Source organism: Mustela nigripes, chromosome 12, assembly GCF_022355385.1.
Source record: "Mustela nigripes isolate SB6536 chromosome 12, MUSNIG.SB6536, whole genome shotgun sequence".
Taxonomy (NCBI): domain Eukaryota; kingdom Metazoa; phylum Chordata; class Mammalia; order Carnivora; family Mustelidae; genus Mustela; species Mustela nigripes.
This window is the reverse complement of record NC_081568.1, coordinates 147,830,745-147,848,374: the sequence shown is the minus strand read 5'-3', so window position 1 is coordinate 147,848,374 and position 17,630 is coordinate 147,830,745. Positions and strand designations below refer to the sequence as shown.

The 17,630-nt window shown below is 43.6% G+C and overlaps 1 protein-coding gene across 13 annotated transcripts in view; it reads left to right on the top strand.

Moving 5' to 3' along the window:
• RASGEF1C (RasGEF domain family member 1C) overlaps positions 1–17,630 on the top strand; it is an 83,369-nt gene that overhangs the window by 5,103 nt on the left and 60,636 nt on the right. The window lies entirely within an intron of this gene.

Below are 17,630 nucleotides of genomic sequence, written 5' to 3'. Positions count from 1 at the left end.
CAGGCCAGCAAAGAGAGTCTCTAGAGTAAATCTAGCAAGACAGAGTCTTACATAACAGAATCACAGAATTGACATCCCCTTTGCCATATTCTGTTGGTTAGGGGAAAGGTTCCATCCACACTCGAGGGCATGAATGCCAGGAGATAGGGAGAGTGGACCCTTGAGAGTCTGTCCAGCACAGTGGTGTTGGATTTGACTTGCTAATGTTTATTTTGTCCATGGTCTTCCTAGTCATTCATCAGTCTGATATAGCATCACTTCTAATGGCTTCTTCCAGAAGGACTCATCAGTACAATATTCCTTGGTTTCTCTCCTGTTGAAATGGCTTTCTGTACCCTTGGTAGCTGAAGGATAATTTGACTGGTTATAAAATCCCGGCCTACACTTGCTTTCCTTGAATTCGTTACAATGTTGCTCTGGATTGTGTTGCTTATATGTTATTGTCAAGAAATCTGATATAAACACTCTTCTTCCTTTTATAAGTGACTTCATCATTTCTCCTGGAGCCCCAAAGGATTTTTTTAATTTTAATCATTTCATGAAGAATTATCTTGGAGTTGCCCATTCAGAACCAATACTGTGGTGCCTTCAGGGGAGCAGTCGAATATACAAATTAAGTCTTCTTTTTTATTTCCAGAAAGTTTTCTAAGAAAATGATTATACTGTTAATTATGTTGCTTTTCTTCCAATGTTATGTCTGTACGCTAGATCTTTTTTTCCATCTTCTATACCTATCACTTTCTATATAATCCTCTTAACTTCTTTTTTATACTTTTATTTTATTTTATTTCAGTGTTCCAGAATTCATTGCTTATGTACCACACCCAGTGCTCCATGCAATACGTGTCCTCCTTAATACCCACCACCAGGCTCACCCAACCCCACCACCCCTCTCCCCTCCAAAACTCTCAGTTTGTTTCTCAGAGTCCACAATCATTCATAGTTCTTCTCCCCCTCCGATTTTCCCCAACTCACTTCTCCTCTCCATCTTCCAGTATCTTTGTGTTATTCCTTATGCACCTTACTCTTATCTTTATTTAATTCTGGTTTTGTAGTTGTTTTCATTCCTCTCCTCAATGAGGTTTATTAAAGTCTATTAAAATTTATTAAAATCCCAGCCAAATCTAGTATCCCTAAGAGAGCATCTGGTTTAGTCTTCATTTCTGAGATGATGTTGTGTTTCATGTTTACCTTTTGTTCTCTGTGTGTGTTCATCTCTGTTTTCAGTTCTCAAATTTATACTTAAGGTGTTTTGTCACATCTCAGGATGCTTCTTAACTGTTCAAGTCTTAAGATGCTGATGCTTGATGCTGTGTTACATTGTTCCCCTGTAAAGTGGTTTGTGGGGAGAATGATTGTCAGCTCCTTATATTTCTTTTGTATGGATACTGTCTGTTACCTTTTGTTAACTTAGAAATGTCTTTATGTTTGCAGGAACTGCTAATAATAGAAAAATGTAGGCTGGCATTGGGGAGTTGAGGATCACCAGGTTTCTTGGTTCAGGAGTGCCCTCTTGTGTTGGTTTTAGGAGCTGCACCACCCTTATTCGGAGTGGGACAGGAGGCAGGATGGTTAGCTGTCTGCGGAATTTACCATTCACTTTTGCTTCTGTAGGCCCTTGATGCTTCGCCCCTATCCATTTGCCACCAATCCTCTAAGGGCCTCCACCTCTGAGCCACGTCCTCTAGAAGCAGGGTGTTTCCGAGACAACCAGCTCTGGTCCCACACACTTTCTGTCTCTTTTGAGCTCTCGGCCGAGTATGGCCGGTTTTGTCTGCTCTCCTGGTTGATCTGCAGTTATCTACAGGGACCTGGAGATGTCCCCAAGATTTTTGCCCCGAAGGCTTCACACAGAATGGTGTACTCCCACCTAGCTCCATCCCTTATTAACACCTCGTAGCGCTGCTTTATCTCAGAGCTCCCCACGCCTGCCAAACCGTGTGAGAGACAAGGATCTTCTCCAGAACCTCAGGTCAGGGGTCATACCCAAGAAGTGACCTTAACACAGGAACCTTCTTCATATACAGCCCGTAGTCAGCTGTCACCAGGAATGTTCTTCCGGGTCTTATCTTTGCATCTGGGATCCAGTCGGTGACGAGGTGTCCCCCATGTTTGTGGTGTTTACGAGAGTCTTTCCACCCACCACTGTTCCTCCATGTTGTTTGTCTTTCCTGATGTGGGGTCTGAAGGCTTCACATCAGTTTTCTCCCATAATCTGGATTTGTTGGACTCTTTCCTCAAAACTTGACTCAGGCTCAGTGTTTTGGATTGAAGTTGTTTTAAAATTACAGACATGGATGTATATCTAGGAAGAGAAGTCCGCCTTCCATCAGGTCCATCCTGTGCCCTCCTGGGGGCTGGGCAGCTGCCAGCTATGGTGTGGAGAGGGGCCGTGGGTAGGAGAAGGCAGGCCCAGGGGCTGCAGGTTTTCCTGGGGTGTTCTGTTTCAGTTTCCCCTCCCACTCTCCAGTCATCCCTCCTGGTCCCCTTCCTGTCCCTGTCACTGAGCCTTCCCAGGGGATGCCTGGCCTGGGCACCGGGCTCGCTCTCAGGGGGCTGCTTCTTTCAGCAAACATGCCCACCATCCCCCTTCCATGCAGAGCCCTCCAAAGATTCCTCAAGGTAGAGGTAGCAGAAGGCCAGGGGTCGAACCCCATGCTTCCTCACTGGGGGATCCCTCTGGGTTCCAGACACTAAATGGGGGCCATAATGTCAGTGTTGGCTACAGAGTAAGCAACCACTGTGTGTTCATTTCCTCCCCTTCTTCAGGACCCAGCATACACCCCCTCACTTTCGGTAGCAATAGCAAGAGCGGGGCCTGGCCCTCCCTTGCCTGGCAGAGCTTCCTGGGCTCGGGTCTGCAAAAAGGAGCCTTCTCATCCAGGCCACATCCATTTCCATGACTTCCTTAAGGCCTTACCACCTGGGCCACCACCACCAAGGACGTCCCACACCACCAAGCCATGTAAACTCAGCCAGGAAGAGTCCTACGGACTTGTCTGTGAAAGGCCCAGGACTGGGGGCAGGGGCTGCTTCAGTTGTATTAGTTTTGAAGAAAGCTACCACAGCATTGCCTTTCTGTCCTGCCCCCAGGGGCCATCCTAATTGGTAAATCCCTGCTTTACATGCACCAGATCTCCCCAAAGGTGGGAGCAAGCCTCTCAAAATCAGCGAAATATTGCTCCTGCAGCGTAAAGATTTCCTTGATTTATCTGGTCAGCAAAGGGTTCATTTGTTTGTTTTTAAATTCAAAGAGCATCCGAAAGCAACAGAGTTTGGCCGGATAATAATAATAATAAAACAAACACTCCTCTCTGATTGTTGAACCACTTGCACGCAGGGCCAACGAGTATGGACGTGTGGCCTCAGGAACTTCTTCCAGAAACTTCCATTGCCTTTCCAGAGGAGAAAACAGAGGCTCATGGACATAAGGGGACCTCACAGCATCACTTAGCCCAGGTGGGCTTCAAGCTCGGTTGATGCTATTTATGTCTGAGATGTTTACGGTTAGGGCTGTCTTTATGCAGTGTGACCTGCCTGCTCCTTGTCTTTATGGGGCCTGACTCTCGGCTCAACCACCACTCTGCCCATTCAGCTGAACACCAGATGAACATGTGCTAAGCAACCAGGAGGGCCTGCCTATCTGAGCACTTACTGCCTCTTTATTTATAAACATTATCTCACAAGAAATGAGATAAACATTATCTCACAAGAAGTGGAAAATAAGTAAAACAGAAAACAATAAAGAAAAAAAAAACCTGGTAAAGAATTAATAAAATTGATAAACTTGTAGAAAGAATAACTAGGAGAAGATACAAGTTACCAAAACCCTACAGATGTTAAAGGGATAATAAGGGATTTTTGTGGAGAACTTCAATACCCATACCTTTGATAAAAGGGACACATGCCTTGAAAGACAGAACTTCCCAAAATGGACACAAGGAGAAATAGAAAATCTGAGCACAATGGTTTCTGTTAAAGGAATTTAATTTATCATTAAAAAGCCTTCCCAGGAAGAAACTTTCAGGCCCAGGTGGCTTGCCTAGTGCATTCTATCAAGTATTTAAGGAAGAATACCAATATATGTTCATTCAATTAAAAAGTTAGTATGCACGTTAAGAAGCATGCTGGAAATATGGATCGTAGAAACCCTTCAAATCTAAGTGTGGGAGTACAAATTTGTGCATGCAGAGAATCGTGTGTCCATGTGCTCCCTGAGCCCTGCCCTTAGGAGCAGCAACCAGAACCCACCAAGTTCCAGTGGCAGGAAAATGGAAGAAGAAATCGTGGACACTCATTGTAACCGATGATCGGAGAGCAGATGCCTAGAAACATCAGGTGAATGTCATCTTAAAATCCCATGTCAAGTGGAAAAATCGAGTCCTAGAGTACCATAGACCATAGACAAAATGATATTTTTATAAAACTGAGAGGCAAGCAAGCTCTACAACAGATTGCTTAGGGATATCTACTTCTGATATCATTTTCTTTCTTTAAGATCTACTCTCTTAATCATGTCCAAATCTATAGTACAGTGTCATCGACTAGTTACCATGCTGTACATGACACTCCCCAGGTTAAAAATGGAAGTCTCTACCTTTCAGTCCCCTTCCCCCATTTCGCCCACCCCTAAATCCCCTCTGGCTGTCATCTACCTATGCTCTGGATCTATGAGTTTGGTTTTCTCAAATTCCACATATAAGAGAGAGAAGTGTTCCCTCGCTGGCTTATTTCATTCACTTAGCATAATACTCTCTAGATTCAGCCATGTTGCAAATGGCAAGATTTTGTCATGTTTATGGCCGAGTAATACTCCGTTGTCTACATCTATAGATCATATCTAGACCATTGTCTACATATGCAGAACCACCAACACTTGGTGGTTCTTATCTTTTTGATTTTAGCTGTTCTGACAGGTATGAGATGATATCTTATGGTCATTTGCATTTCCCTGATGATTAGTTGATGTTGAGCATCTTTTCTTGTGTCTTTTGGCCATCTGGATGTCTTTTTTGGAGAAATGTCTGCTCTTGTCTTCTTCCTACTTTTAATTAGATTGTTTTGGGGGTGTTGAGTTGTATCAGTTCTTTATATATTTTGGATACTAACCCTTTATCACATGTGTCATTTGCAAAAATCTTCTCTAATTCAGCAGGTTGCCTTTTAGTTTTGTCGATTGTTTTCTTTGCTGTGCAGAAGTTTTTTTATTTTGATGGAGTCCCGATGGATTATTTTTGCTTTTGTTTCCATTGCCTCAGGAGAACTGTCTAGAAAGAAATTCCTTTGGCCAATGTCAAAGAGGTTTCTGCTTGTGGTCTTTTCTGGAATTTTTATGGTTTCAGGTTTCACATATAGGTCCTTAATCCATTTTGAGTTTATATTTGTGTATGATATAAGAAAGTGGTCCAGTTTCCTTCTTTTGCATGTAGCTGTCAAGTTTTCCCAACACTATTTGTTGAAGAGAATGTCTTTTTCCTTTTGCATCTCTTTTCTTGTTCATCAGAGAATAATTCACCATAGAATTACAGGTTTAGGGGCACCTGGGTGGCTCAGTGGGTTAAAGCCTCTGCCTTCAGCTCAGGTCATGATCCCAGGGTCCTGGGATTGAGCCCCACATCGGGCTCTCTGCTTAGTAGGGAGCCTTCTTCCTCCTCTCTTTCCCTCTGCCTGCCTCTCTGCCTATCTTTGTCTGTCAAATAAATAAACAGAATCTTTAAAAAAAAATTATGGGTTTATTTCTGGGCTTTCTATTCTGTTTCATTGATCTATGTGTCTATTTTTGGGCCCATACCATACTGTTTTGATTACTGCTTAAAGTCTGGGATTGTGATACCTCCCATTTGGTTTTTCTTTTTCAAGATTGCTTTGGTATTTAGGGTCTCTTATGAGTCCATACAAATTTTAGGATTATTTGTTCTAGCTCTGTGAAAAATGCTTTTGGTATTTGGATAGGGATATTTAAATGTGTAGATCACTTTGGGCAGTAGAACTATTTTAACATTTCTTTTTCCAATCCATGAACATGGAATGTCTTTCCATTTCTTTGTGTTGTCTTCAATTTCTTTCATCCCTGTTTTATATTTTTCAGGTCTTTCACATCTTAGGTTAAGTTTTTTCCTAGGTGTCTTATTATTGGTGCAATTGTAAATGAGATTATTTTCTTAACTTCTCTTGCTGCTGCTTCATTATTACTATATAGAAATGCAATAGATTTCTGTACATTGATTTTATCCTGCAACCTTACTGAATTCATTTATCAATTCTGGTAGTTTTTGGTGGAGTCTTTAGGGTTTTCTCTTTACGATATCATGTCATCTGCAAATAGTGGAATTTTTCTTCTTCCTCACTAATTTGGATGCCTTCCTTCTATTTCTTTTTCTTGTCTGATTGCTATGGCTAAGCTGCCAGTACTATGTTAAATAACAGTGGTGAGAGTGGACATCCTTGCTTATTCCTGGCCTTAGGGGGAAAACTCTCAGGTTTTCACCATTGAGGATGATGTAAGCTGCATACCACATTTTCTTTATGCATTTATCCATGAGTGGACACTTAGGCTGTTTCCATAGCTTGGCTATTATAAACAATGATACAGTGAACATGGGGGTGCAGATATCTTTTCAACTTAGCATTTTTGTTTCCTTTGGATCAATACCTAAAGTGGAATTGTTGGATCATATGGTGGGTCTATTTTTAGTTTCTTGAGGAAACTCCATACTGTTTCTCACAGGGCTTCACCAATTTACATTCCCACCAACAGTGATGACAAGTGTTCCCTTCTCTCCACATCCTTGCCAACATTTGTCATTTGTTGTCTTTTTGATACTAGTCATTTTGACAGGTGTGAGGTACTATCTCATTGTGGTTTGGTTTTGCATTTCCCTGATGATGGGTGACATTGACATCTTTTCATGTGCCTATTGGCCATCTATATATATTTTTTTGGAAAAAAAACATCTATTCAGATCCTCAACCCTTTTTTTTTAAGTTAAAGTATAATTAATCATTAACAATCAATCATAATTAATCCATTTTAATTGGATTATTTGGAGGTTTGTTTGTTTGTTTGTTTGTATGGAGTTATATGAGTTAGGTAAAATATTTCTAATGAATTTTTTGAAGTTCCTGATAGAGGGAATGGTGGAAGTGGGGTCAGTAGGGGGGATGGCACAGGTGGAAGAAATGGAGGGATTGGTAATGTTTCTTTCACTGCCTGACTGGATAGAGGGCTCCAGGCATCTAATTTGTCATCATGCTTCATAACTTATCTTCTACAGGTAACATTTTCACGTAGCAAACATTATATAACAATAGCACTTTCAGCAAATGCAAAAATGTTAAAAAGCAGGTCTCGTATTTTCTTCCCACATTCCTTCATGTTGGTCTGCACAAGGGGAAAGGGATACACTTTCCCTTTGGAAGACCACTATGTTCATCAAACCACGGATCAGCAGGGCACCTCTTTGTAGCAAGCTCTGGTGTGGGGCCCAGGGTGTCCCTGAGCTCACACTTGGGTGAGGGAAAGCTCTAGCTGCGGTCACCTCAAGAGAGGCTCCCTGGAGGTGGCCATGCTCCCCCCAGCTGCTTGGGAAGGTCAATCAGGAGTTGGAAAGAATGTGGGTGGCCAGGTAGGAGGGGAGGAAGGAGCAACGGTCTAGACAATCAGAGACCCCAGCAACTCAGTACCCTCTGCATCTTGCTCTGAGCAGCTTGAGGACAGGCACTGGACCACTTTCGCAGCCACAATGCCCACAGGATGGGAGTGCAGCATGGGGGTGACCAGTATATGGGAGGGCTCTGGGCCTCTTACCTCTTAACCAGCAGGCACAAACACGAGAGAAGCAGGCAGAGGGGCCGGGAGGGAGGGCCAGGGCTCTGGACTGGGTCACACGCAGGCCCTAGACCCACCCTGGGCAGGTGCCTAGGGGGAGCGGCTGGCTCTGATCTTCAGCGAAGGCTAACCACACATCAGAGCCCCTGGTGGGAGGCGAGACCTACTCTTGATGTATCCCCAGGAAAATGGTTGAACTCCCCAGTCCTTTGAGGCTTAACGGTGGTGGAGTCCCCCAGGGGCGCCATGCCCAGACCATATGAGGGACAGTCACAGCTCAGTGGCTCTGACGCCAGGTCTGTTCTGACAAGCACCTTCAGGATAAGACCTTGCACACCCGGTGTTTTGTGTGAATGCGTGCAAGGGGGATTATGGAAACAATTAAAGACCCTGAGATGGCTGAGCGTGTGACAGCTGCTCCCGGGCGTGAAGTGCAGGCCCCCAGTGGCCCATGGATTGAAAACAGATGTTTCTGCATGAGCACAGCCAAATTGTATTAGCACTTTGGATGATGAAAAGGGCTTTAAGTGTCTACATGTTGCGGTTCTGAAATGTTTGCCGGGGAGAAAGTCCCTATATTTTGCAAACAGCGAGCGTAAGGAGGGGGAAACAAATTAGGTTATGGCGCTGTAACTGATTTCAGGAGCAGCGCCGTTGACAGATGCACAGTGCGTGTAATAAACTGATGGGCGCTGTTGCCACTTGCCTTAAGGAGGAAGCCTGCGTCCCCTCCCGCTGCCGTCTTCACCTCCCACCCTGCGCAGTCAGGGAGGGCGGACCAAGGTCACACAACACCCGTGCCCCCATGGGACTTTCAGGGAGAAAGTCACATGCTTTCTGTTTTCCCTTTTTTTCTTTTTTTAACTTTTTCTTACAGAAATTTTCAAACTCTTAAATGTATGGACAATAGGGCAGGAGCGCCTGGGTGGCTCAGTGTGACTCTTGATCTTGGGGTTGTGTGTTCAAGCCCCGTGCTGTGCTCCATACTGGATGTTGGGTGGGGAGCCAATGTAAATAATAATAATAATAATAATAATAATGTATAAAGAACAGGGCAAACGAACCACCACTATGTCCCCAGCGCCCAGCTCCCCTGCTATAAGCTCATGGCTCATCTTCCTCATCTGTGCCCCAACCCTGTCACCACCCTGCTGGGACTCTGATATGGACGGCTTGTATCTACAGAAGCATCACATCATTGACATGCCTAATCTGAAATGGGTAATAGTTTCTTAATGTTGTTGAACAGCCAGTCCATAATCAGATGCCTCAATTACTTAAAAGGTATATTTTCGCACTTTGTTTGCTCAAATCAGGATCGAAGCAAGCTCAACACACTGAGCTTTCTTCTAGAAAAGTCCTTTCCTCCCCTCTGCACTTTGTTGTTTGCTTGCTTGCTTTCCTTTGTTCTGTTTTGGGTTTTTGTTTGTTTGTTTGTTTTGGCCTTGGATCCATTGATTTCCCAGAGAAATGGGGACATTGGTTCCTCAGAGTGGCCCTCATTCTGGATTTGGCTGTTTGTCTCCTCGTGGCGTGTGAAACTTGTGGGTAGTCTGATCTAGAACAGCATGGCCCAGTAGAAATGTTGTGGAGTCCTGTGAGTAATTTTTAATATTCTTGTGGTCATATTTTTTAAAAAAAGTAAAATTAAGATTAGTAATCTATTTTATATAGCCCAGTATCTCCAAAATGTTATTATTCCAACCAGTAATCAATATGAAACTTCCTCATGATCTGTTTTCATGCTGTCTTCAAAATCAGGTGAGCATTCTGTGCTTACCACAAATCTCAGTTTCAGTGTATTCATCAGAAATAAATGACCTGTATTTAAAATTTTTTTAAAATTACAGTTAAAGCAGAGAAACATACTTAAATGTTTTCTGAGAGCTGTATCAAATATCAGAGGTTATAAACTTATTTTTTAAACATCTGAATATTTGACATACAATAAACACTCATGAGTCACATACGTAAACACTCATGAAACCATGCTATAATTAAAATATGAAATGTATCTATCCCGCCACTTTGACTTAGTTATTTAATTTTTTTTAGATTTTTTTATTTATTCATGAAAGACAGAGAGGGGCAGAGGCAGAGGGAGAGGGAGAAGCAGGCTCCCCACTGAGCAGAGAGCCTGATCCCGGACTCGATGCCAGGACCCTGGGATCATGGCCTGAGCTGAAGGCAGATGCTTAATCGACTGAGCTGCCCAGGGGCCCAGCATAATTATTTCAAAATATGCCCATGTTATTGTGTGTACTGAAAGCTTTGCCCCTTGCTGAGCAAGATCCCTATTGTGTGGCTATACCACAATTTGTTTTTGTGGTGGGCAACATTCTAAGATAGCCCCCAGGATTTCCACCCCAGGTATACACATACTGGATAATCCCCACCCCTTGAGTGTAGGGGGGAAGCTTTGAATATGATGAGATTTGAGGTGCTTAGTCAGTTGACTTTGAGTTACTGAAAAGGGAGATCCTTCTAGGTGGGTCTGACCAAATCAGGTGAACCCCATAAGGGGAAAAGAGTCCTTCCTGAAATCAGACAGATTTGTGGCCTGAAAAAGATTATTCTCTTGGCTTTGAAGAAGCAAACTGTCATGGTGATCAGAAAGTGACATCTTAGAGCTGAGGGTGTCAGTCCTACAAATGCGAATTCCTTGTGGGTAGAAGAGGATCCCAATGCTCAGATAAGATGATGACAGCCCCTACTGACACCTGTTTTTGGCCTGGTGAGTCCCTGAACAGAGGACTCAACCAAAATGCTCCAGAATCTTGACCCAGAGAAACTGAGAGATAGTAAGTTTATGTTTATTTAAGTTTGTAATATTTGTTACACAGCAATAAAAAACTAATATGTGTACCCATTGTGCCTATGGATAGATATTTGGGTTGTTTATGTTTGGGACTATTATAAATAAAGCTGATATGAACATTTATATGCAAGTCTTTGTGGGGATGTATGCTTTCATTTTTCTTGAGTAAATATCTGGGAGTGGTATGGCTAAGTAATATAGTAAGTTCATGTTTAACTTTACAAGAAATTGCGAAATTCTTTTTCAAAGTGGTTGAAGCATTATATATTCACACTAGTAATGTATGGAAGTTCCACTTATTCTTCATCCTGTAGCTTTGCAGTAAATTTTAAAATTGGGAATGTGAGTCATCCTACTTTGTTATTCATTTTGAGATTCTTTTGTCTCTTCAGGATCCCTTGTAATTCCATATGAATTTTAGGATGTGTTTGGATTTCTGGGTTTTTTGTTTGTTTCTTTTTTAAAGCCATTGGCATTTTGGTAAAGATTGCATTATGTATGTAGATTGCTTTGAGTAGTAGTATCATTCTTAGGATCTTAAGTTTTCTAATCCATGAACATGGAATGTCTTTTTTTAATTCACATTTTCTTTCATTTCTTTTCAACAATATTTTATAGTTTACAGAATATAAGTCTTCTACTTTCTTGTCTAAATTTATTCTCAGATATTTTCTTCTTTGGAATGCTATTGCAAATGGTATTGTTTTCTTAATTTCATTTTTAGTGTTTTAATTGCCGGTGTATAGAAATACAACTGATTTTTGTGTCTTGATCTTATACCCTGCCACTTTACTGAATTTGTTTATTAGCTCTCGTAGTTTTTTAAATGGGTTCTTTGGAATTTTGTCTCTATGGGATCATATCATCAGTGAGTAGAGATAGTTTTACTAATTAATACCTTTATTTCTTCTTCTTGCCCAATTGCTTTGGCTAGAATTTCCAATAAAATGTTGAATAATAGTGATGAAAGCAGGTATCCTTGTCCTATTCTTGATGGGAAGGTTTTAACTACAATTTCCATTTCTTTGATAGATATAGAGCTATTCCAGTTATCTGTTTCTTATTTCCTGAGATTACATAGTTTGTATCTTTCAAGAAAATTTCCCATATCATCTAAATTGTCAACTGATTGGCATGAAGTTGCCCATGATATTTCCTTATTATTCTCTTGATATCTTTGGGACTTGAATTAATATCCCTTTCCCATTTGTGATATTGGTAATTTGTGTATTCCCTCTTTTTTTCCTGATTAGTCTGCCTAGATATTTATTAAATTTGTTGATCTCCTCAGAAAACTAGCTTTTTGTTTCATTGTTTTTTCTATTGTTTTTCTGTTATATACATTGATTTGTGCTCTAAGAAGTATCATTTTCTTTCTTTTGTTTACTTAGGTTTCATTTACTCTTCTTGTTCTAGTTTCTTAAGGTAGAGGTTGAGGTCATTGATGTGAGTATATTATTTGATATCTATTTTTTTCTAATATAGGAATTTACTGCTGTAAGTCCTCTAAGTATCATTTTAGCTGCATCCCACATATTTTGACAGGTTGTGTTTTCTTTTTCATTCAGATCAAAATATTTTTAATTCCTTTATTAATTTTTCTGTTGCCCCAATAAGTTATTTAGAAGCATATTTTAAGTCTCAAATTGTTTGTTAATTCTATCTAATTTAACTCCACTATGGCCAAAGAACATACTTTCTATGACTTAAAATCCTTTTAAATTTACTGAGATTTGTTTTGTGGTCCGGAATATGGTCTGTCTTGTTAAATATGCATGTGCGTTCTGCTGTTGCTGTGTGAAGGGTTCTGTAAGTTTAAATCAGGTTAGGTTATTTGGTAATGTTGCAATGTTAAATATTCTTCCTGATTTTCTGTCTACTTGTTCTGTCCATTATTGAGTAAGTGCTGTTAAAATCTCAACTGCAGTTGCCATTGTGAATGACACTCTTTCTTTTCTTTTTAAAGATTTTATTTGTTTATTTGACAGACAGAGATCACAAGTAGACAGAGAGGCAGGCAGAGAGAGAGGGAAGCAGGCTCCCTGCTGAGCAGAGAGCCCAATGTAGGGCTCGATCCCAGGACCCTGAGATCATGACCTGAGCCGAAGGCAGCGGCTTAACCCACTGAGCCACCCAGGAGCCCCGAATGACACTCTTTATCTGTTACAATATTCTTTGCTCTGAAATCTGTTTTGTCTGATGATAATGTAGACATACCAACTTTCCTTTTCTCATCATTTTACTTTTAACCCTTTGTGTCTTTATACTTAAAGGGGGTTCTTGTAGACAGCCTCTGTGTGCTTCTTGCTGTCCTATCCAAATTGAAATTTTCTGGCTCTTGATCAAGTTGTGTAGACCATTTATATTTAATGTGATCATTGATATTATTTTATTTAAGTCACCTTGATATTTATTTATTTATTTATCAAGTTTTATTCACCCATTTAAGAGAGAGAGAGAGAGAATGAGTGGGGGAGGAGCAGAGTGATATTCCCAAGCAGAGTCCCAAGTGAGAGCAGAGTCTCAGAATGGATACAGGATGGATACTCAGATGGACATCTAGGCTCTTTCCATAGTTTGGCTATTGTGGACGTTGCTGCTATAAACATTTGGGTGCACGTGCCCCTTTGGATCATTACATTTATATCTTTAGGGTAAATACCCAGTAGTAAAAACACCTTCTTTTAAAGAGCTCACCTGATTAGGTCAGGCTTACCAAGGATAAACTTGATTTGTTCAAAGCCAACTGATTAAAGGCCTAGTTAAATCTGTAGAATTCCCTGCACCTCTGTTGTGTAACATAAATCACAGGAGTGCCATCAATCATGATCACACTCAAGGAGAGTGTATATACGAGGGGTGGGGATCTGGGGGAGGGATGTGCATCTTAGAATTCTTGCCCCCACAACATTTTAAACTTACTACCATCTACCATCTAGTGATACTACACTACTTCACATGTAAAATGAGGACCTCATGCCTGTATGCTTCCATTCTCCCTCTCAACCTCTGTGCTCCTGCTTGTTTCCTAGGGCTGTATCACAATGCACCATGAACAAGAATGGCTTAAAACCGCAGAAACTTCTTCTCTCACAGGGTATAAGTCCAAAGCCAAGGTGTCTGAGGGCCATGCTTCCTCTGAAGCCAAGGCTTCCTTGCCCTCTCCAGAAGTCTTTGACCTTCCCCAGTTTGAAGCTCCTATCTGTCCCTTCAATGTCACCTGATGTTCTCTGGGTGTATCAGGGTCTTTAGAAGGCTATCTTCTGATGCAAACACCAGTCCTATTGGATTAGGGGCCCTTCCTACTCTAGGATGGGCTCATCTTAGCTAATGCCATCTGCAGAGGCCCTGCTTCCAAATAACGTCGCATTCTGAGATACTGGGGGTTAGGACTTCAGGATATTTCGGCTGGGGCTGGGCGGGGGGGAGGGAACACAACTCAACCCATAATAGGGCTGTATTGTTAAGTATTGTTGCCCACGTATTTACAAACCCCACATGACATTATTTTTGCGCTAAATAGTCAGTTATGTTTTAAAGATATTTAAATCAAAAGAAAATCTTTCTATTTACCCATGTGGTTTCCATGTTCTTTGTGTAGTTCCGGTAGGGGCTGAGGCTGAGTGGGGCAGCTGCCTACTGACCTCCAGTGAGGGGAGGGACGGAAAGAGGCCTGAGCCCCATCTGCAGCCCACTGTGGCCATGCAGGGCCAGACATGCAGCCCCCTGCCCGCCCCTGCCCCGTGGCTCATCTCTCTTCTCTGTTTACTGCAAGTGTCCCTGTGTGGGAGGACTGTCTCAGGCCTCAGGTTTTTCAACAGCGATCGTTTCCCTACATGGTGATCCCTCTAACTTTTTGTGTCTTTCCAGATGAAATTGAGTGTTAGTGAAATTAAGAGGCCCAAGATTGGACTTCTGGGGAGCTGGAAGGTGCTGTTTGTCGATCTGGGTGCTGATGGCATAGGTGTGTTTGCTTTGGGAGAACTCACCTGCCTACCCACCTCAAATATGTGCATATTTCAGGATGTATGTTTTATTTCAGTAAAAAGCCAAAAAAAGAAAAGAAGGAAAGAAACAAACAAACAAACAAACAAACTGGGACACCTGTGTGGCTTAGTCAGTTAAGCATCCGACTCTTGATATCAGCTCAGGTCATGATCTAGGGTCCTGGGATCAAGCCCCACATTGGGCTCCGCACTCAGCGGGGAGTCTGCTTGTTCCTCTGCCTCTGCCCCTTCCCCACACAGGCACACACACTCCCATTCTCTCTCTCTCTCTAAAATAAATAAATACATCTTTAAAAAAACCACACAAAGAAACAAGCAAGCCATTCACTGAGGCTGAAAGAGAAGCTGAGGACCTCAGGGGCCCTGCTTGTGCAGGCTACTTGGCTGTCCACTGGTGGCCACTACACGGCCAGCACGGGGCCAGGGCTTAGCTCCCTGAGCCTATAGGCAGGGCTCCAGGACCTAGGGGTGATGAGATCTATGAATGGCCTCTGCAAACTGTCAAGTGCCCACGCATGCAATTCTGAACCCCCAAATGGCAGTCCATCTTCTGACGACTTTGGGTTGTAGAGCTCATATCCCAGAGCAGCCGTGGCAGCCATGCAGCTGTGGTGTGTCTAGAGGCCGCAGCCAGGCCTCTGCTTGGACAGATGACTTGGAACCCATTATCCCTGCCTTGCGTTAGACTCAAACATGCCCTCCATGGGCTTCCACCTGTTATTACAGACAAGTGGCTGGAGTGGCTGGAGAGAGAGATGGGACTCTTCAGTGGATGTGCCCTTCAGTGGATGTGGCTGGTTCCCCTCCCCTGCCCCCAGTAGTAGACAGGTTCGGCCCAGCAAGTGGCCTACTCATGAGGGGGTGGGGTTCACACAGTGACCCCTGCCCCCACCCACCTGAGGTACCACACTTCACACCCACCCTTGGTTTGCTCTCTCCTTTCTTTTTAGGGGAAAAAAAAAAGTCAGAAATGCAGAAAGGGGTAAAGCAGAAATTAAAACCGCTCCCTGGCCTATTAGATGATTAAGAGGATCCCTGTCATCCTAAGACATACTCGGGCATTTTCTCTGGGTGTGTGGAGGTATCGTTTCCTTTTGCGAAGATCCGTTCATGCTACACAAAGCCCGAGTTATAACCGGCTTTTCTCCCTGAGTAGCTGGCAGACATTCTACTCAGAATCTCTTGCCTTCCTCTGACAGCCAGTGGTGTTCCCTTGAAAAGCGACCAGTGCCCTGTTTCTAGGTGCTCCTGATGTGTAGACTGGCCCCTGATTGGGTCCTGAGTAATTGCTGTGTCTAAGGTCAAAGGCGTCGATCCAGGCTGGCTTCTGCCTTCATGCCATCCACCAGCTGCTCTTGGGAAGGCCCTCAAAGCCTTGGGCACCTCCCATGGGGTCACATATCCCAGGATGTCCTTGCCATGGCTGGTTCTTCCCGTCACTGAGTTGGTCCAGATGTCACCTCCACACATCAGCCTGGGAGCAGGGCTCATTAGACCCATTTTACAGACAAGAATGTGAGAGGGAAAGTTACCTCCTTGGGGTGTCCAAGTCAACAAGGACTAAGTTAACATCCACCCTCTGGTCCCATTGCCAATTCAGCATAGCCCCTGTCTGCTGCTGATGGCATAGTCCTCCCATCAAGAGTCTGGGGCATTACAGTTCTTTGTTTTGCATGTGCAGAAACTCAACTCAATCAGAGTTAAGCTCAAAGGGAGAACATGTTTGTGTCTGTAAATCAAAAGCCCAGGGATGGACTTCAGGAATGGCTAGATCCAGGACATGGTCTCGGTCTCTCTGCCTCTTGGTTCTTCTCTCTCCGTGTGAGTTCCTTTTACAATGAGGCTGTAGCAGCTTCGTACATAATTCCTAAGCTTTCCTCGACCTGAGGAGAAAGACACGTTGCAATGGTAAATGTTAATAAATGTCCTAAGAACCGAGTCTGGGTAACGTGTCTACCACGAATCTGCTTCAAAGGCGAGAGGGTTGAGATGCATTAAGTGGCCGGGCCTGGATCCCTTGCCCTCCTCAAACCATTGTAGGCCAAGGCATTCCTGCCCTGGGTGGCTGGCTACCAGGGCCATATGCCTTTCTACCCCAGGCAAGAGAGGGAGGACAAAATGGGTTTTGTTGACAGAAGAGGACAGATGCTGGGCAGGAAGAAGCCACAGAGGCCAGTGACCCTGGGCAGCTGCTGCGGGTCCGCCATGGCAAGAAGCCCAGGGGCAAACCCAGTTTCCCAGTGGCACGCCAGCACCGGCCGCATGCTGGACTTGCTCTGGACCCCCTGCTGCAGCTTGAGCAGAGGTATCAGGCCCTCACCTGAGGGCCTTCACAGGGGCACCTGGAGCTGAGAAGAGTAAACAGTGGAGCCCATTAGTGGCTTACTCCTTGGGGAAGTTGCTAGGTGAGCAGAGCCTGAGCCCACAGTGAATTCAGCTTAAGTAATAAGGGATTCAGGCAGACCAGCACCCAGTGCAGGGTGGGAGGCAGGCCCCAAGAGGGAAGGGACTGGGGCTGCTGAGCCAAGGATCTGATATACAGCAGACCCCAAAGACATCCTTTCCCCTGGTTGGATGTTTCTGAAGTAGCCCCAGTGCCTCTGTGTCCCTTAGGGCAGCCTCCCCATCCCTGCCTCTCACCCGGCCCCTCCTTCTCACTGCAAGGGTCTCCCCACCCCTCACCCCGGTTCCCCACATGCTGGCAAAGTTGCCATTCCTGGAAGCTCCTCTTTTTTTTTTTAATTTTTTATTTTTTATAAACATATATTTTTAACCCCAGGGGTACAGGTCTGTGAATCGCCAGGTTTACACACTTCACAGCACTCACCAAAGCACATACCCTCCCCAATGTCCATAACCCCACCCCCTTTTGCCCAACCCCCCTCCACCCAGCAACCCTCAGTTTGTTTTGTGAGATTAAGAGTCACTTATGGTTTGTCTCCCTCCCAATCCCATCTTATTTCATTGATTCTTCTCC